The sequence below is a fragment of the Acanthochromis polyacanthus genome, chromosome 20 (assembly GCF_021347895.1).
Source record: "Acanthochromis polyacanthus isolate Apoly-LR-REF ecotype Palm Island chromosome 20, KAUST_Apoly_ChrSc, whole genome shotgun sequence".
NCBI lineage: Eukaryota > Metazoa > Chordata > Actinopteri > Pomacentridae > Acanthochromis > Acanthochromis polyacanthus.
The window spans coordinates 17014729-17032925 of record NC_067132.1 but is presented as its reverse complement, the minus strand read 5'-3'; the positions used below and the strand labels follow the sequence as shown (position 1 = coordinate 17032925).

The following is an 18197-nucleotide window of genomic DNA, read 5'->3' as shown; positions in this document are numbered from 1 at the left end:
TTCCTTTAATTTTTTTGAGCAGTGTATATTCAATTAATTTATTTCTTTTAGTTTTTTTTTTTTTTTAACTTTAAACCAAAGTACTGAGCAAATAAAACATCTGACTAGATGATGGCGCAATATGAATAGTTAAAGGCTCACCAAAGTTGTCTCAAAGTAGGCTCCCACGTCCAGAATTGTGACACAAGTGCATCACATGCAGCCATGAGAACAATGAAATATGTTTGTTCATAACTGAAGCAGTCGCTGCCGGACTTGGGAGGCGCTTTTGTTTGTACATGTTGTCCACTTGCACCCAAACACAGCGTAAAGTTTCATATTCTCCTGAAATCCTGTGCGATGTCTGACCACTAGGATTGACAAATAGCTGCTGTACTTTGTGTTGGATGTAAGGAGCATGTGCACCAGCTCAAAACATCTTCAGCCTGTCATATGAAAGTACTCGTGATGTTTCTTCTGTCAATTCTTGCCATTTCTTGCACCAGTGTATGGTATTCCCCATCCTTTGTCCCAGTTTCATTAGGTGAGCGCACTTACTTGTCTTCACTTCTTCTTGTCTCAAGTACAACAGAACAGAGCTCATCTTACTGTCTACATACAAGTATTTAATGGAATGACCCATGCAGTGACACAGTCCTTTGCTTCATGCACATTTGTGGGTACGTGTATGCTTGGGTATGCGCATTTACAAACACATACCCTAAAATATATGAATGGAAATGTGTCTGCTCTCCATGTCACATCAATCTGCACACACGGATGCAAACTAATTCCAAAGACAATTATGTTCCCAAAGTTCATGACAATCCATCCAATAGTTGCTAGGGATCACCACCATCACAGGGTTCATCATCTAGGAACCATGAATGTCTCTGCCAAGTTTGGGGTTAATCTATCCGGTACATGCTAATATATTTCACAGGATAAATCAAAACTTTGTCTTGCTGGTGGTGCTACAGGACAGGTCAGATAAGGCATAGAATCTAGGATCCGTCCTGTGGGCACCATTGATATCTGTGCCAAGTACCATAGCAATCTGTTCTAAAGTTGTAATGAGATATTTCTGTCTGAACAGAGTGTTGGGCTCACCTACAGATCAATACCGTCATCCCTATAGAGGCATGATGTTAGCGTGACTAATAAGGTGAAGGAGTCACAGTATCAAAGAGCTTTACCTCCGATCTTTAGCTGATAAATTAGCACCCTACAGAAACTTAAAACTCTTAATAATTTTGCTGAGTCTGACACCTACAGAATAGCTCTCTCCCCTGTCGCACTCATACTTCCTCTGACACTCTGACAGTTACGGCGTCATTGACCAATCCTTCCTCCCGTGGAGCGTGGCAGGGGAAGTAGACTTTGTGGAGTCCTGGCACTACAAGGCCCTGGATACTGCTGCTGCAGGGGCACAGTAAGGCTGAGTAAGCCTGAGAAATCGCATGGCTTTGGCCCTGCTGCAGCGTGGGACGGCTCATTGAGTCTGCAGGTATGGAGCTCAGAGTGAGGAATGACTGCAGTCTTTCACAGCTGGCCAGCTTTACTCTCGCTCTCTCACCCTTGGTATCTTTTCATAGTCATGTATCCCCTTTTTTTATTCCCCAGCTCCCGCTCTCCTGGGAAATGACCAAAACACCTTTGTTTTCTCTCCCACTCACCTGCACTCTCACCTCTTCGAGTCCCAACCGGACTCAGCCAAACGAACAGTCATTCATGTAGAACCATCCATAAGCGGGTGATTGTGCCAGGGTGTGAAAATGCTGCATTCATGTGTCGGTAAGTGTGTGTGTTTTGCATGTCCCAGTGGCTGGCTGGTTGGCTGGCTGTGTTTGCAAGGTGTGAGCTGACCTGGGGCTTGAAACGGCACAGAAACTGCATGACAGATGGCCTGTTTGACAGAGGGATTTTGGGGGCTTGACTACGGTCAACTGAGGTTTGGCACCAAAGCAAGGACGTGGCCTGCTGCTAGTGACTCCTTCCATCACTGTATACCGACACACATAACATGTACATAGTCCATTACAAATACATGCGGTCACATGAAGGAAACACAACAACAAATGATTAGACATGCCAGGGAGTATTCCCAAATCTGTATTTCCTTCCCCTCTGGTATGCTTCAATTTTTTTTTATTTGTACACACATATAAACTGGCATTCATTTTCTTTCATCCTGTATCATTCTGAAAGTATTATTTGGCACTTAGAGTAAAACCCCATGTCTTCAAAAAGCTGCAGGACGAAACAATACACACACACAATTTCACCCCGCTGAGATCTTAAATGACCAGGTGAAATATAGGAGGCTTCTTCGGAAACAGAATTTTTTTGTGGTTGCCTGGCAACTTAAGCACGTTTGCCTGACATCAAAACAGGAATGCTGAGCAACAAAGGTCCACAAACACACACACACCAGCGGAGAAGTGAATGCCAGAGCAGCTTTGACTCATTTTGTCTCAGGCCTCCCATCACGAACTAATGTACTCACACCCATCCGTCACTGAGTCTGATGGTCCATTCAAAGACATTGCAAGTTTTTTTTTTTCTGATGAAATTTGCTCTCTCTGTACAGCTTAGACAGCTGAAGTCTCACTCTGAAGTTTAGCTGGAGCACTGCGGGTTTTGCTTTTGGCCATGAGGGAGCAAAACGTCTATTGTGTGTGAGAGAAAAACCATGCAGAGGCAAAGAGAGTCTGAAATTCCTGAAGGGTGGAGAAAAAGTTCTGGAGGTCACAACGCTTTCAGTGGATGAGACTACATTGGATAGTTGATACTCTAAGTACCACTTGCCACAGTGAAAAGTTAATTTATTGCACTGGAATTTAATTCATAGTGTTTTTTTATTTGTTACATAAAATTTGTAAAGCACTACAGCTGCCTGTGGTACGCCATGTCATCATGCAATCTGTTCTGAAATTTTTAAGAAAGCTCCCGTTGCACCTCCGTGTACAGCAAGAGAAAGGAAAAGGTTACCCACGCATTTCCCAGAGTCGCACGGAGGCCACTTGAAATGTAAATCTCAGCTTTACTTCCCTCCGTCGTGGGTAGCGGCATTTTTATGAAAATTACCTGATTTGAATTTAGATGTGGGTACACAGGAGAAGAGGCATCCACAGAGGCACGTTCCTGTATAACGAAGAGGCGTATTAACAGGCTGTTGTTGACTTCACCACGTGTCTGTCAAAAAGACAGACACATTTTCTGTCATAGCCCTTAAGCTGTGTACGACACTTCAGGCTTCTGGAGCTTGATAGAAGCTGTGTTCATTCACCGGGGGATAAATCGGTAATTGAACCAAGGATGTCACTATTAAAATACACAAAGACATAGAAGCACAGCGCACTCTCTTTCTTGTTCGCGTCTTCTCACACACACAGACTCATATCAATGCAAAGTGTATATTTACTTTGCTGCTGGATGAATGGAGGAATGGCTTTTGGCCCTGTAAAGCTGTTACAAAACATTCCATTAACAATATTGGACAGCTGGGTCCCTGTGGTTGCAGATCTGCACAATAGGGTTCAACCAGTACTTTCAGTGAGCATCCTTTCAGCGGGAGAGTCCTTGAAACTGAATCTGCACCACAATTTGGGGGATTTGCACCAACTGTGACTCAGAAAACTGCAATTTTTTTGAAAAACAAATAGAGCTTTTATATCTATTTCTCAAGTATCGATGTCCAAAAGTAGCTTAAGCCTTCACACATATAACCCATGCTTAAAGGGTGAGTGCTTTTCAGAGGCAGAAAGTGACCTCTGACCTCCTTGGAAAAGAGAAGCCATCGAGACTTTCACACCTGCGATCAGTAGTGCAGCATCAACGCCAGGATGTCAAAATAGCTCAGACTATCCAAAATCTCAGCCGTTCCACTTGTGGCTTTAGCTTTTTTATTCCTGTCCTGCACCTGCAGGACAGCTGTGCGCCGCTGCCACGTCTCTGCTCGCTGCTGGAGTGGACGCGCAAAGTGGGGGCGCAATCCTCAGCCATCAAAACCCAGCTCAGTGTGCTGCGCAGCTGTAACTGAGAGCAGCGTTGGACACATCAGCCAACCTCCACACTCCGGTTTGACTCTTTCTCGTACGCGCACCGGCCGTTTTAGTTGCAGGAAAGTTTGGCGTTTTCTCTCCTTTTTTTTCTCGGGCGCTTTGTCGCACAACCCCTAAGATCGGAAGCTTTATTGTCTGTGGCGCAGCGTGTCAGTGCGGTGTCCGATTACAAACCGTGCGCCGAGGAGCCGCCGGCACAGAGCGCTTCTCTGTAGGGGCAGAAATAGCACACGGGGCTCCGGAGGGACGAGAGAGAGAGGGAAAGAGAGAGAGAGCGCAGAGGAATCTCTGCAGAGACAGAAGGAGTTTTTTTTTAACCGAGGTCGATTTCTGGCAAGAGTCACAGCCGAACCGAGGATATTTCATCTTGAGCTCATCTTCATTTACTGTGCTTCCTCGCCACTCTTCTCACCGGGACAAGACACGCAGCTTCGTTCCCTACTAGATGAACGGGAGTTGGGCACCTCACTTGGTAAGATTAAACATATTTATTACGAATTACGCACCTGGTTTTATTGTTATCCACATATGTGTCACACTTGTGTAGCCATTTCCAATACAAATGCGACGTATTTCCTTGCTTATAATCACAAGCTGACTACTTTAACTTCATCAGAGATTCCTTATGTTGCATCCACACCACCACTGAACATACATGCTGCAGAATGGAGCTATGCCAGCATCAAATAGGGCGCACACACCACCACAAATCCACAATAACGCAAATAATCAGTTTTCGAAGTTTTGCATTATGCTGTGTGATGTCTGGCCGCTTGGTGGTGCTGGTAGAGTGCAGCCATCACCAGATATCTCAGAGCTTTCATTAAATCTTCATACCCAAACAAATTCACAGCAATGTTTGGCCTTTCTTTCCTCTTTCTAATACCTGATTACAGCTGATTAGAGTCTGGTTTGATTTCCGGCTCAGCTTCCTGCATTCACTGCTGCAGCAAGTGCATAAGTGCAATTTGGGAGAAGCTTGGAAAATATGACTTATGTCATCTTTTAAAAAAAACAAAAACCCAGGAAGACTTTAGTGCAGCAAAAAGGAGTGCATAAGCCCTGGAAATATCAATGGCTTGACAGATGATATGCAAGCTGTGGAAATTTCACACTCAGATGGTTTCTGGCTAATTATGGGAAGAAATATTCACAGTATTATTTATTTCACATCTAACAAAATCATTGCTTTTGTATGCAACTTGCAACTTTCTTGCCGTCTGAATCCTCCATTCTTCTTTGATAGAGTAAAGATTTCCATTTCACTTGCTTTGGGGAATTATGTGACTGTTCTGAAGGCACAAAGGACATGAACAGAATGTGTGTCTTGTATAAAACTCTGAATGTGTTCAGCTTAATGCTCCGTACTATACATTTATTCAAACCTTCCAGCCACACACTTCAAACTCACAGTAGTCCTTGAAGCTTCTTACCAGTGGTTTTTATAAAACTATCAGAAAAAAGTAGTTTTACTACTACTATAAGAGATTTATTTGAACTTTTCTTGCGCTGTAAATTCCAATTAAGCGGGCAGCACTCATCCACAAAGGCTGCACTGACACAGCATCTGTTTTACTTGTCAGTGAGCGGATTAACAAAAATTAGAAAAAAAAGACGAGTTTTATATACAAAAATCTGTCTGTGCTGCTGGTGTAAACTGTGGTTGTTGTTGTGAGGCGATAATGTATGTGGTCCAGGTGCTACATGAATTCACAGCTTCTCAGTTACCCCAAGGTTCTGACCTTGCAGCAGGTTTAGATGAATACTAATCTCCTTCGATGATGGCCCTGATTGGTGTATGATTAAGTGGACATATTTGCTAACTAAGTCACTCATTAACCATTATTTTTTCAGGCCCGAGGCAAGCACCTTTTTAAGAAACCATGCAGGTTTTTACTCAGATGTTGTGTCCTGAGTGCTGAGCCCTCAACATATTTTTTTTTTCCATTTCGCTGGCATTAAAAAGGTCTTTGCTTGCTTTGGTCGTGCTAGCTTTCGGGACATGAAAACCACATTTCTGATAAACACAGTCAGCTCCTTCTGATCTCAAGGCCTCAGACCCATGAGGATGCTGTGGCTCGCTCGCCCTGTCACACTGAGCTTACCAAAGTGACGCTCGCCCAGATGGTAGAATTACTTTAGACTCCCAGTGTCCAGACGTTTATTAGGCTTTGGATGCTAAAATGCCCCGGGACAAGAGAGGAAAAGAAACCCAAAACAAGAGAGCGACAGTGAAGTCGCATAAAATGCAGAATCGAGAAATCAAGTAACCTAATGCCTTTTGGCAAAAGTTGCCAGTTTACATTGCAGATGAATTGCTGGCGAAAGAACAGCATTATAGCTGCAGTGATTAGTCAGTCAACAGAAGGACTCTAGCTTCTCAGATGGTGATTTATAAAAGCAAATGTCAGGGCTTTGGGGTTTGGAAAAACTGAATTTGTCAGTGATGGCCATTTTGAGACACTTAACAGACCATGAATATCTATCTATCTATCTATCTATCTATCTATCTATCTATCTATCTATCTATCTATCTATCTATCTATCTATCTATCAGTAATAAGTTTGATTGAGATGTTAATTGGCAGATTTATCAATATATAGTCATTAGTTATTCAATGAATATGAACACCAAAGGGTCGTAACAGAGATGAGCAGCAGATATGGATGAGTCCATAGAATGGAAACCAGCGCTTAGTGAAAAGCAGCCTATGATTAGCGTGATTGATATTTGTGTTGTGTTGGGAATTTGCCCGAGCGCTGACACAGAACACCAGCACAAACACAGCAATTAGTCCCAGCCAGGAGAATTCCGTGATGAAAATGACCCCCGGTGGCCTCGGCGGGCTGTGTGGTCGCCATGGAGACCTCATGAATGACAAGCCCATTGTTGTCGACCTTTGTGATTCGACATCCCCCTCGGGGGTCGAGCCCCGTCGGGAGTGAAAGTGAAAGGCATTATCATGCACGTGTAAACTAAACAGCCATTACCCTCTGGCCCCTCGGCGCTCTTTAAGGCCCTTGGGTTACTTATTTATCTGATACCGGCAAGATGGAGCTTTGGGATAGTTGGTCTCTGTACACACAGCCCTCACAAAAGACCCCGGTTTATTGGCTGAGAATTGCACGGAAGCCCTGATTTCACAAATTCTCCTCAGTGGATTATTTACTGCTTTCATGCAAGTAAACTTGGAGACTCAAACAATAGTTGAAGTGGTTTGCTGTTCCTCCCTGCTGTGCTTTGTCCTCTCACTACCACAGGCTATTTATACATCACAACCACTTTGCCATTATCTCATCCCTCCCTTGTTCCTCCTGCCACTTCTGATTTCGAGACTGTAGTGGAGAATGAGCCCACATGTTGGAAAGATTCAAAACATTTGTGTTCATTTTTACTGCTCCTTTGGGGGTTTTGTGCCCGTGGCAACACATTCACATACATTTCTGACCTGTTCCTACACAACAGAGAAAGTTGTCAGGGTGAAAGTCAACATTTTCTTTCTTTCCAATTCTGCGATTGTCAGTCATTTAGTGAAATGGTGCGATGTTGCTATGGTTACGCCAAGGTTTCCGAAGGGGGATTTTGAGAGGCCGTCCGTCACAGAGGAAATGAAAATGTTGGCAATGAAAGTTTATCATCCACGCCACTTGTGTTCTTTAAAGGCCAAAGTGTTGCAGTGGCTGCCACGGAGATCGTGAAGAGGCTATCAAGTGGGATGCACAGTGCAAACCCATAGCATCTGTTGTTTGTCCCTACAAAGTCCACATGACAGCTACATCAGGCTGTGTTACATCTTTGTCTTCTGTCAAGGTAATTTGTGAAAAATGTGATGCTTTATAAACGGGCATGGTGCCAGTATTTCAAAACACACACTGCGTTTCCATTTCATGTGAGAAATATCTTATTATAATGCTTCACAGCTGGAGTAAAGTGAGTTTAAAGGAATAGACACATGAGCACAGTTGAAAAATTAAGACCGATACATGAAAGGAGCTGGAAAGGAAGTGATAAAAAGTGGATGTGCTCGTGCAGAAAGACACAAACATCCACACACGCAAACCAGTTCTCTGATGGGATATATCCTTGTAAAACAAGCAAAAGGAAGCCGTGGTAATTTCACACTGCATGCTGAACAGCAGAAACAGCACGAGGGCAGGTGTAGGAAATGATTTGAGTTCTGTGTGAGGCAGGGAAGCGCAGGCAAGCGATATGTGATCCTGGATGTGCTATTATTTCTTCCGCTTGGATCCAAGAATGAATGTCTGTGGTTTGAGTAAAACATTCGGTTTCATGTCCATACGTCAGAGGGAATTAGCGGCGCTAAACCAGCCTTCACTCGCCAGCACTGTTACACTACATTAGCTCTGTCCCTCTCTCCTCTACAACCTCAAACCCCACTCAAATAAGCAGAGGAATCTGTCTTTTAACCATGATGCCAGCACAGGGAGAAGAGGGAGACTCTATTTGGGTCACGATTAAATAATCCCCAAAGCCTCTTTTTCACAAGAGGATCAAGCCAAGAGGATGTTTGAAAGGTTAAACAGAGATGGATCCAAACTTCTCTGACAACAGGAGAAGCGATTATTGTAAACTTATTTAAGTTTGGAGCTCGTTGTACTTTTCCTTTGCGCTTGTATCGGCATGAGAGGGAGCAGTGAAGGGGAGGAGAAGAAGCCAGGAGTGGGGAGAAGTGTGCGATGAGGTGTAATGAGTCAGGGGAAAAGAGGTGAAAAGAAGATTTTTAAAATGAGCGACTGTGGAAGAAAGAGCGAAGAGGCTTTTGCTGGTCTTTGTTTATTGACTGATTGAGTGCCACAGGGCCGTTTGGAGGGTGAAATGAGTCATGAGTTGTCACCAAACACACATGCAGACACACACACACACAAGGGGAAATACACACTTTTTTCCCCCTCCATCCTCTCTGGGCCGTCACCCAGCTGTATTTCTCTGGAAGATGAATGACTTTGAAGCATGAATGAGAGGATCATTTGATAGCAGCGCTCAGCTCGTATATTTCGCCTTTGTAGGAGCTTCTTCTTTCAGGCTGCAGCTTGTACCTCGGTGGGGAGAGCAAAACTGGACTGCCTCCTGTGAGACGTTGACACTCTTTGCTATGTATAGTCACAGCTAATTTAGCAGCCGCCCATTACTAAGGCAGGTGCACGCTTGTGTACTTTTCCGTGCGTTTATTTGTGCGCTGTTTTGTTTGCCATATGTTTTTCACATCAGCAGGAGAAGATAATGTTGCTGAAGTATTTCTTGGGTTCGACTTTTTTGCTCCTCCTGGGATGCGCATCATTGCGTCTTATCTTTATGGAGCATATCATTATACGATAAGAAGCCCTTTTGATGTGATGTGTTTAGAACTATCGGAGCTTCATCTATCGCAGCCAGAGAGGCTCTAATTTGATCAGTGAGAGGATATAAATACTGAAAATCCTTTAATCTTCAGCAAATGAAAACATTTATCTGTACTTTGAAATCATTACGAAGGGCTAATCACAGCAATATCCTCGAAAAAAACATCGTCAAGTTGCAAGATGATGCTTTCCTTCTGCAGATGAATGAGAAAGTGAAATTACAGAGCGTGCTATATTCCTTTTATCCGACCTTATATGAAAGTTTGTGATAACATCTAAGAGATAAAGCGGCCCACTACTTGTAGTTCGGCCACGCACGGGAAAAATGAGAACAGAAGGGAGATACAGAGGGAGATTAGAGGCGAGATATAACCAGCGAAAGGGAGATTGGACAACGCTGATAGAGGTGAAAAGATAAGAACCCAAGTTTTCCCAGACAAAGAGGGGAGGCACCTTCTGTTTGAATGGAAAAACAAGGGGAAGAGGAGAGTGAAGAGATGGAGTTAGAAGGGGTGATACAAGGACTGATGAGCAGACAGGCAGGGCAAGCAGGTTTGAGGAAAATTGTTAAACGTACAAGGAGGAGCTTCTCTCAAGAGGCGGCAGTCTACTCGTTCCCAGGATGCATCTGTCTGCTGGATTCAGCTGTCAGAGCCAGAAGTCCTTAGAGAGGGACAGACATGAGACAGACAGGCAGGACAGGACGGGACAAGACAAGAGAGAGAAAGTAAGGCAGCAGAGGCAGCAAGTGGAGGAAAGAAAGAAGATGGAAGCAGAAGAGGGCTGACAGAATAGAGAAACAAGATGAAGTGAAGAGGAGGCAGGCTTCACATTGTACGAAGAGGACACGTCTTTCTCACTTTCCAAAATGCTCTTCACGTTTACAGCAGTTTCCTCCTCTTACTGCAAACTCGTAACAGTCCGAGTGTTGTCACCAGCAGAGTTCAGAAAGGTGGATATGTTCACCTGAGTCACAAGGACAGAAGGGAGGCTTTTTTTGTCCCGAGTTTCACCTCTCAGGCTGCATAGACTTGTGGAGTGTAGGTAAAGGTGTTGTCTGATTATTGATTAAACCACTAAAAACTCACCTCTGTGTATCAAACTTTGATATTTACAAGTTTTTGTCTGTTGAATTAACCCTTTCCTTTTTAAAAATGTTACTCTACACAAATGTGTTCTCTATGTACCAATCTACGAAGTCCCTGCAGCTCAGGCACAAAAGCTTACTTACAACTTTGCACAAACTCTGTTAAACTACTCTTGTAAATATTTCTTATTTTTTTCCCACTGATGTGTCCTCCAGCATGTAAGAACACAAACTGAATGCAAATTCATACCACAGAACTTCTTTCCTACACCATAAATAATCTCATGACCCCCCAGGTTTATCTTGTGACTCTTTGGAGGGGTCCAACTCCAAACCTGGACACCAGAGGACTAAGATCCTGAACTTCATAAAAAGGAGATAAAGTAGTTAGTTAACCTCTCAACCAACTGCAACAGTAAAATGCTGCTTGCACACTGACACATTATAAAACAATACTAGAAATACTGAATAGCCTCATGTGTACCGCATTCACCACTGTTTTTCATACTATAAGTACATTTGCCTATAACACTGTACTATTAGTTATGTAGAATGTACCATGCATAGGTTTTACTTGTAATAGCACATTTTTCCTACAGCCTAAGAGGGAGACTGGATGGAAAAAACTGAAAAAAAAAATCACCTCTTCTTATGTTTTTAAGTATTTAATTCATTTCAGTGTTTCATTCACAGATAATAGTCTCCTTAAAACATGAAAAAAAAACCCTGAACATTAGTAAAAGGCTAGAGAAAGTGGCAAAACAGCATTAGTTATCATAAAGTATCAGGTCTTCTGTCAAGGAAATGAAATGTGGCGTTAAAGTAATACTATTGCATGTATTATGTAGCACATTAATGAAGAACCTATGTGTATTTAAAGGGAAAAAACAGCGGCAACGTGCTGCTTCGCATGCAGCCATTGTTTTCTCAAAACCTCGCCTGCAAACGCTGCACACTCTCCAGACATGAGGCTCTCGTGAGTCATGCCCTTCTACCGGTCTGTGTTGAGCACCGATGTGGATGTGGAGTCTACCCCGGTCGCAGACACAATGCTGCCTCAGTTCTGAAGGTGAAACCACATGGAGGATGTGTGGTCTGATCTAAACCACCAGCAGTGAATAACAAACCACTTATTATTCCTTGTGAATAACTTTTCATTCTTCCTTGAATAAACCATCAGGAAGAATGAGCCCTTAGTTAGAAATTGGAAGGCTGTCTGCCAGCTGTGAGCACCTTATTTTGGTGATTTGCAGTATGCCAAGCTGACTTTACTTTGATTTTTTTTTTTTTAAAGCCGTGTGCATGAGGCGAAGTGGTCATTTGGAGTTGAATGCTGTTGTACACAAGTGGGAGTTTGGTTTCAAGGGATATTTTGTCATGGAACATTAAGTCTAGCCAGGTACTGGGCTTCAGAGATAAGGATATCAGTTGCTGCAAAAGACAAGGGAGTAATTCTAGAGGTATTGCCAAGAGTGTCCTTTTTTCCATAGACAGTGTTGGTTTACTAATACACTGGTCTGATTATGCTGTTCATGAAATAAGAGAATGTTTCTATTCCCCGGCTCTGACTCTATTGTGCTGCTGAGCTCCCCAGAGAAGTGAGTTACGTTCAAGAGTTGTGCTGACTCTCTGCCTGCGCTTCCTCCGCCGTGCTGCCCTTTTGGGACTGAAGTGGATTGTTTAAAGATTCTCCAGGATGAGATGTGTGGTTTTTTTTTCCTCCCTCCCTCCTTGCTCTTGCATAGCAAAGAGAAAACTCAAACACAAAGAAACACCAAAGCGCCTAAAAACACACATCTCGGTGTACACACGTTTAAAGGTGTGTGCTTTTGTGTTGTACGGAGATGAGCTTTAAACCCTGCAGCGTCGTGCAATGTAGGCCAAGATCCGACAGAGAACGAGAAACGGAGGCTGTCAGATAGGCAGAAAAGTGAAATCAACAAATATATCCTCAAAAATAAGCAAACAAGAGCCATGAAAAAATCCTTACAGACAAATATGAAGAATATTAATAGATCTTCTGCTCGTTTCACATGAAGCTCAGGTGCAAGTGTCAGGCCTCTGGAGGTCAGCAGGCTGCAGAAGCATTGAGAGGAAAGGCTCGAATTTCACTTTCTCAAAGATGGGTTTGCTCCAGTTTGTTGACCTCATCTTGAACAGACGAGACCCTAACCCTGACCCCGGCCTTCCTGCTGCTCTTTCAAACAGATAAAGGTGCACAGAGACACGAAAACACGCACCGCTTGTCATGACGGCAGAGCACTAAGAGAAAAAAGACAATTGCCTGATCTTCCCTAATGAGGATAAGCTGAGATCAGCTCAAGCAAATCATTTTAAATGGAGGATAAAATGGGTTTTGTTGCAGGAAACCTTTGCAGTTGTTTTTGACTTAAGCTGCTGCAGAACTCTTCAGACAGGCGCAGTGAGGGAGGGAACTCCTACGCAGAGGATAAATTTCCTCTGGACTTGCCTATACCACAACCCTTTGTTGCAGTGCTCTTGTTGTCATTAAAAATAGACCTCTGCCCTTATGAAGCAAGGGCCCTGTAGCGCCCTGATCTATTTTGTGCTCCACGCTGTTCCCCAAAGGCTTTCTGGGTAGAAAAGTACTCCTTTCACTGCAATAGTTAAGGGCAAAAGGGGACGCTTTCCTGCAGGGTCGACGTCTTTTTATTGACTTTAGAAAAGCACAGAAAAAGGAGTTGTATTACACAATGTGAAGTGGAAACTGTTGCTTGAGACCATCAAGCAACTGATACTCAGGAGTTAATTGTGCGAGTAAAGATTGTTGCATTTTTTTCAGCTTTTAATGCCTCTGCTGGTGTTAGAAATATTGGAAATTTGCAGCTAGAGATCTCCCTTTCTAGGTTGTTTTTCGAGAAAATGGCACTCTTTTTTTTTCTACATCTCAGCTGTATTGTAACTCCAGCCCTCCTTCCAACTCTATGCTGAAAGCTGTAATGTTATTATAATGCCATATTCATCCCCAGAGGGATATAATCTTTTTCGCTCCCTCTGCTCTGACATGGGAAGGTCAGAGTGCAGGTTGGGATGCAGTAACTTACTCAAGGACACTAACAACCATCGTTTTCAGTTTTATGGGCAGTTTCGTGTGTTAATAGGCGTAGAACAAAAGCAGCTTCTGGATCCTGGAGCCTTTTTGTGCCAAACACCCACAGTACCAGTTCTCCCTGCACACAGTGAGTCCTATTGCAACCTGTCATTGTCATCAGCGGAGCTCCCCGCCCACACTGACTCCCTCTCCATCCCCCATCAATCCCAATATATCATAATTAACACATTCTCATTCCAAATATATGTATCTTCTTGGCCCGATTTTACTAAAAAAGTGAGTTTTCTTGTGCACATGTTCATGCTCTCAGTGGGATTTCTCCGATATCCAGCAATCGTCACTCTCATCCGAAGCAATTACAGTAATTGGCAGATTACAGTCACTTTATTTCATCTTTGATTCTCACACTTTAGCGCCACTTCGTCATCTCTTTCCTCTTTGACTGCGTGCATCGATGACGTGCAAAGTTCTTGCTGCATTCCTGAGCTCTTTAGAAGCTGCAGAAGTCAATTAGTTGTTGGAAAAATAATTAATGACACCTTCAGCACAAAAGACTAAAATGTTTCGAACACAAACGCATCCATATTTAACCGCAGAGGATGATTGCCGGGGAAAGAAAGGTAAATGATGTTAATTGCAGTCTGCAGTCACATGATTTACTGCTATTGTTGTAGAGCAGCGGTAACACAACGTACCTAAAGAAACAATTACGGATAATCATGCTTTCGTTTCTGCCTCAGTGGATGGACTATAATTTAGCTGCACATCTGATTCGGTGTCTGGTTCCACAGAGTCTGTCACTCAAAATTACCTGTGCTTTTATTTTTTTCTTTTAGAAACATCCCGCCACAGACACAGACACACACATACACTTGTGTTCACACTCCTTATGCAGGAGAACGTAGCTTGATGGGATGATTAATGCAGATTATCCAGCTGTATCATTCTCTTGAAATCATTAAACAGTTTCAGGAGACACATATTTTGACTTGCAGCATAATAAAATGCTCAGAGACGGGGAAAAAAAAACTTCAATTTATGGCTGGATATACAGCGACTGTGGGATAGTAAAAGGTGTCCAAAGTAAAAGTGGACGCAGCTTTGGTGATGTGGGAGGTTAAGAAGTAACAGTGATGAAGTTAAGCACACCTGGAGGCCACATGTGGATCACTCCACCCGCCCCCACCGGCGTCCTGGGTTGGAAAACTCCGCCGTCATCATTATTGCTAAGGGTGGAGGGGATCATTAAGTCATTATTTATGTGCTTTCTGCTGTTTTATCACCTCCAGACACAGTCTCACAATGCAGACACCCACACTCAGAGCCCCAAAAGAATAACATAATTGTATGAGGCAGCCAGGGGGTCCTGTCTAATAGCAAAAGTGCAGACATTAACAGTCTGGGCCAGCTGTACAGACGACTCACCCACCTCCTCTTTTAGGCTTATTTACACCTAGCGTTGTTTGTGTTTGCTTACGTGCCGCTCCCAGAATGAGCCTTCACTTCCCCGATTTTCGTTGGTTTAAGGGATGAGGCAGCGGAGGGGAAGTTTTTACAGGCAATTTCCTCTTTACAATGGCGGTAGTTTGCTGGATGAGCCCAGTTAAAAGTGCATCGCACACAGAGCACTTTAAGCTTCCTCTCGCCCAATTTCAGCTTCTTCCCCCGCAATGTTTTTCTAGCCTGTAAAAGTGGACGGGTTGTTACAGGTATTTCCGTGTGAACTGGTTTATTTCAAGCTGCATATCTATTTTTTTTTTATTTTTATGAGGGGACCAAATTTGAATCAATTTTCACCCGTTTTGTTGTCATTTCACACCGTGATGGATGATTACAGTTATAAGATTGCAGCTTACTTTAAACAAAAGAAGAAAAGAGCCCAGTGTGTTCGTGCAAACAGAGACGTGTGGGGTAGAGGTGGTCCTAAAAACCAGAAGACAGAGAATTGGATGTTAAACAGACCTGCTCTGTGTTGCACCTGGAGCTGAGGTTCTTGCGAAAGGCCACTAGAGTCAGCTCTCTGGACACCGCAGTCTCCGATACTCCAAATACCGCTGTTTCCCCTTAGTGTTTCCTTTCCTTTTAGTCTAAAAGAGGGGGGACTGTTGCTTTTCCAGCTGCGCCTGACCACCTCACCCTGTCCTGCTGTTGTTTTCATGTTCTGATTCAATTACCTCTGTGGGACCACTCTCCTGACGTGCACACGCTGGTCTGCAGAGATGTGAGGAACTGTTTTACGGCATAAAGTGTGCGCTATTTATGGAGATCCCAGGCACTCTTCACAGCAAAGCCACACTTCAACTCCAGCCTATTCTTTTGCTTTTCTCTGCAGCACCCCAAAACTCCTCTTTCTTCCCATCTAAACTCTGTGTCATGGTAATCCTCTCCATTCTCCTCCTCACTCATTGCTCCTTTTGTTCCTGCCTAACCTCTTTAACACCCCTCTCCTCTTTACTCCAACCTCCTCTATCCTTGGCCCGTCCCTCAATTTAATCTCATCCAACCTCTACCCGTCATCCTCGCCTGCATCTCCTTCATCCTTTGTTCTTCTATTCCTCTCATTATTACCGGCCTCTCTCCAGTAATCTACCTCAAGTGAACCTAAACGACTTTCTCGCCCCGTCTCCTTCTCTAGTCCTTTGTCCCTCTCTTTTGAAGAACAGGTCAGTGAGCGACTGAAGGCCATTACTTCACCGAGTTTCAGTCTTGCAGACGACCGATCAGCCCGGTGCCAGCAATAAATTCTCGGCACACACACATGTACGGGAGCGCATTCGCTCACATGCACATTCATATTCATACACATGCACATTTGCACGTAAGCTCACTTGAACAAAAATAATATATGCGGCAAATAAAATAGATTCAGGCATCCAGACAAACTCACTGGAGTGTTCAGCTGGAGAATAAATTGCAGCACAGTTATGAGACACGCTTAAATTTGTTCTGACTTTGTCCATTGACTGTGCGCATTTGTACAAAACAAGTCAGTGTAACCATGTGATAATTCACTCTTGGCTTTCGACGAAGGTGAAGGACACTTTGGTAGACGGACACAATAGCGTAAATCAGAGAAGCTCTTTCTGCTAACATTCCACTACAAATACCATTATTTATTGGGAAATATGACAGAGATGCCAGTAATAAGCAGCTCTCTGTTATACACTGGATAGTCGTTATTCTGCTATTCATGCTGACATTGTAGGGAGATTCTGACATGCATTAAAAAGAAAAGCTTTGTTAGTTTTTCTTATTCAGGATTAACATAATACAGAGCAATAATGTGATCAAGTGATGCCAGCACAGCACAAAAACTGCTTCACACTCAAGCTGGAATTATACCTCTGCGTGGAAACATCTTTGTGAACCTACAAAAAATAATTTTGCAACATACTGCGCTTTACTCTCATCAAAAGAAACACCATACTTGTGACCCGTGCATGAACATGGGAGAGGAGTGTGGAACTTTAAATTGAGCTGCAATTTGTGAGTGACAATCATTTGTGAAATGGGATGCTGGCAGATTGGAGAATGCTTACAAATTGCTTTTGTGAAACAGGCGCCCGTGTCTCAAATAAGCTCATTGCTTGATCCAGCATCCTGTTCGGGTGTGTGTTTCAGCATGTTACTGTCCCAAGTGATCACCCAGCATGCCACATAAAAGTAAATCGCTCTTTACGGCGCTTAATATCGTTGCCCATCTTGTCGTTCATCCCACACACTGATAAATCCAATTTTACAGACGTTGAGGTTTGCCACCTCTGCCAAGGAAGTGGAGACTCAGCGGAGGTAAATTTGTCTGTCAGCACGATTACACAAAAGCCACCAGACTGGATTTTTTTTTTTTTATAAAACTTGGTAGAAAGGTGACTCATGGGAAAAGGATGGACCTATTAAAGTTTGGTTCTGTTGCCCAAAATTCAGCTCTCTCCCCTGATTTCATCTAAAATTTCTCAACATTGTGATTCCCACCTATCATGTGACGTGAGCGTCACTCATGTGGATCTGCTTACATGCAGCCCAGAGGCGCAAAATCTTCCTTAGATTCAGACAGAGCACATATGAAAGTACCTTATTGTTGTTGTTTTTTTATAACACCGAGGCTGCATTTGATGATTATTTTCATCCTTGATTTTTCTTCTGATTATTTCACAGCGGATTATGTTATGTCAGTCCAGATGCCAAACACTGCAATGACATAAAACACAGAAAATCAGCAAACTTTCACATTTTCGAATCAGAAATCGGCTTTCTTTTCCTCTTTCGATTTAACTCCACAAAAGACACATTCTCTTGCTCTAGGTTTTAAATCAAGAAGAATTTTGGCAGATTGAACTCAAAAACATATCCAAACGTGGAGAGACATGACATAAAAACACCAATAAATTAGTTGAAAATTCTTGAAACTGTTAAAATACACAAGCTACCACACACACACACACACAGGCTCACACTCATAGAGGAACATGCACGTAAACAAACTGATATAAGTGGGTCAGGTACACACTCACAAAGAGGCATTTCAGCAGTAATAGATACATTTGGGTCAGGCAGACATCTGTGCACACACACGTATATATTTTACACACAGGTTTTAACGTTGTGAAGAAGCCACACACACACAGATAGAGAG

General features: G+C 43.2%; 1 protein-coding gene across 3 annotated transcripts in view; it reads left to right on the top strand.

Annotated features, from left to right (window-relative positions):
- The first annotated feature begins 3948 nt into the window (after positions 1–3948).
- Positions 3949–18197, top strand: part of sema5a (sema domain, seven thrombospondin repeats (type 1 and type 1-like), transmembrane domain (TM) and short cytoplasmic domain, (semaphorin) 5A) — a 131171-nt gene continuing 116922 nt past the window's right edge. For 2 of the 3 annotated variants that reach the window (XR_007938384.1, XR_007938385.1), the window contains exon 1: positions 3949–4515. The gene's annotated coding sequence lies outside the window, so the exon portion shown is untranslated. The remainder of the gene's footprint in view (positions 4516–18197) is intronic. The other variant, XM_051940360.1, reaches the window with a different exon arrangement.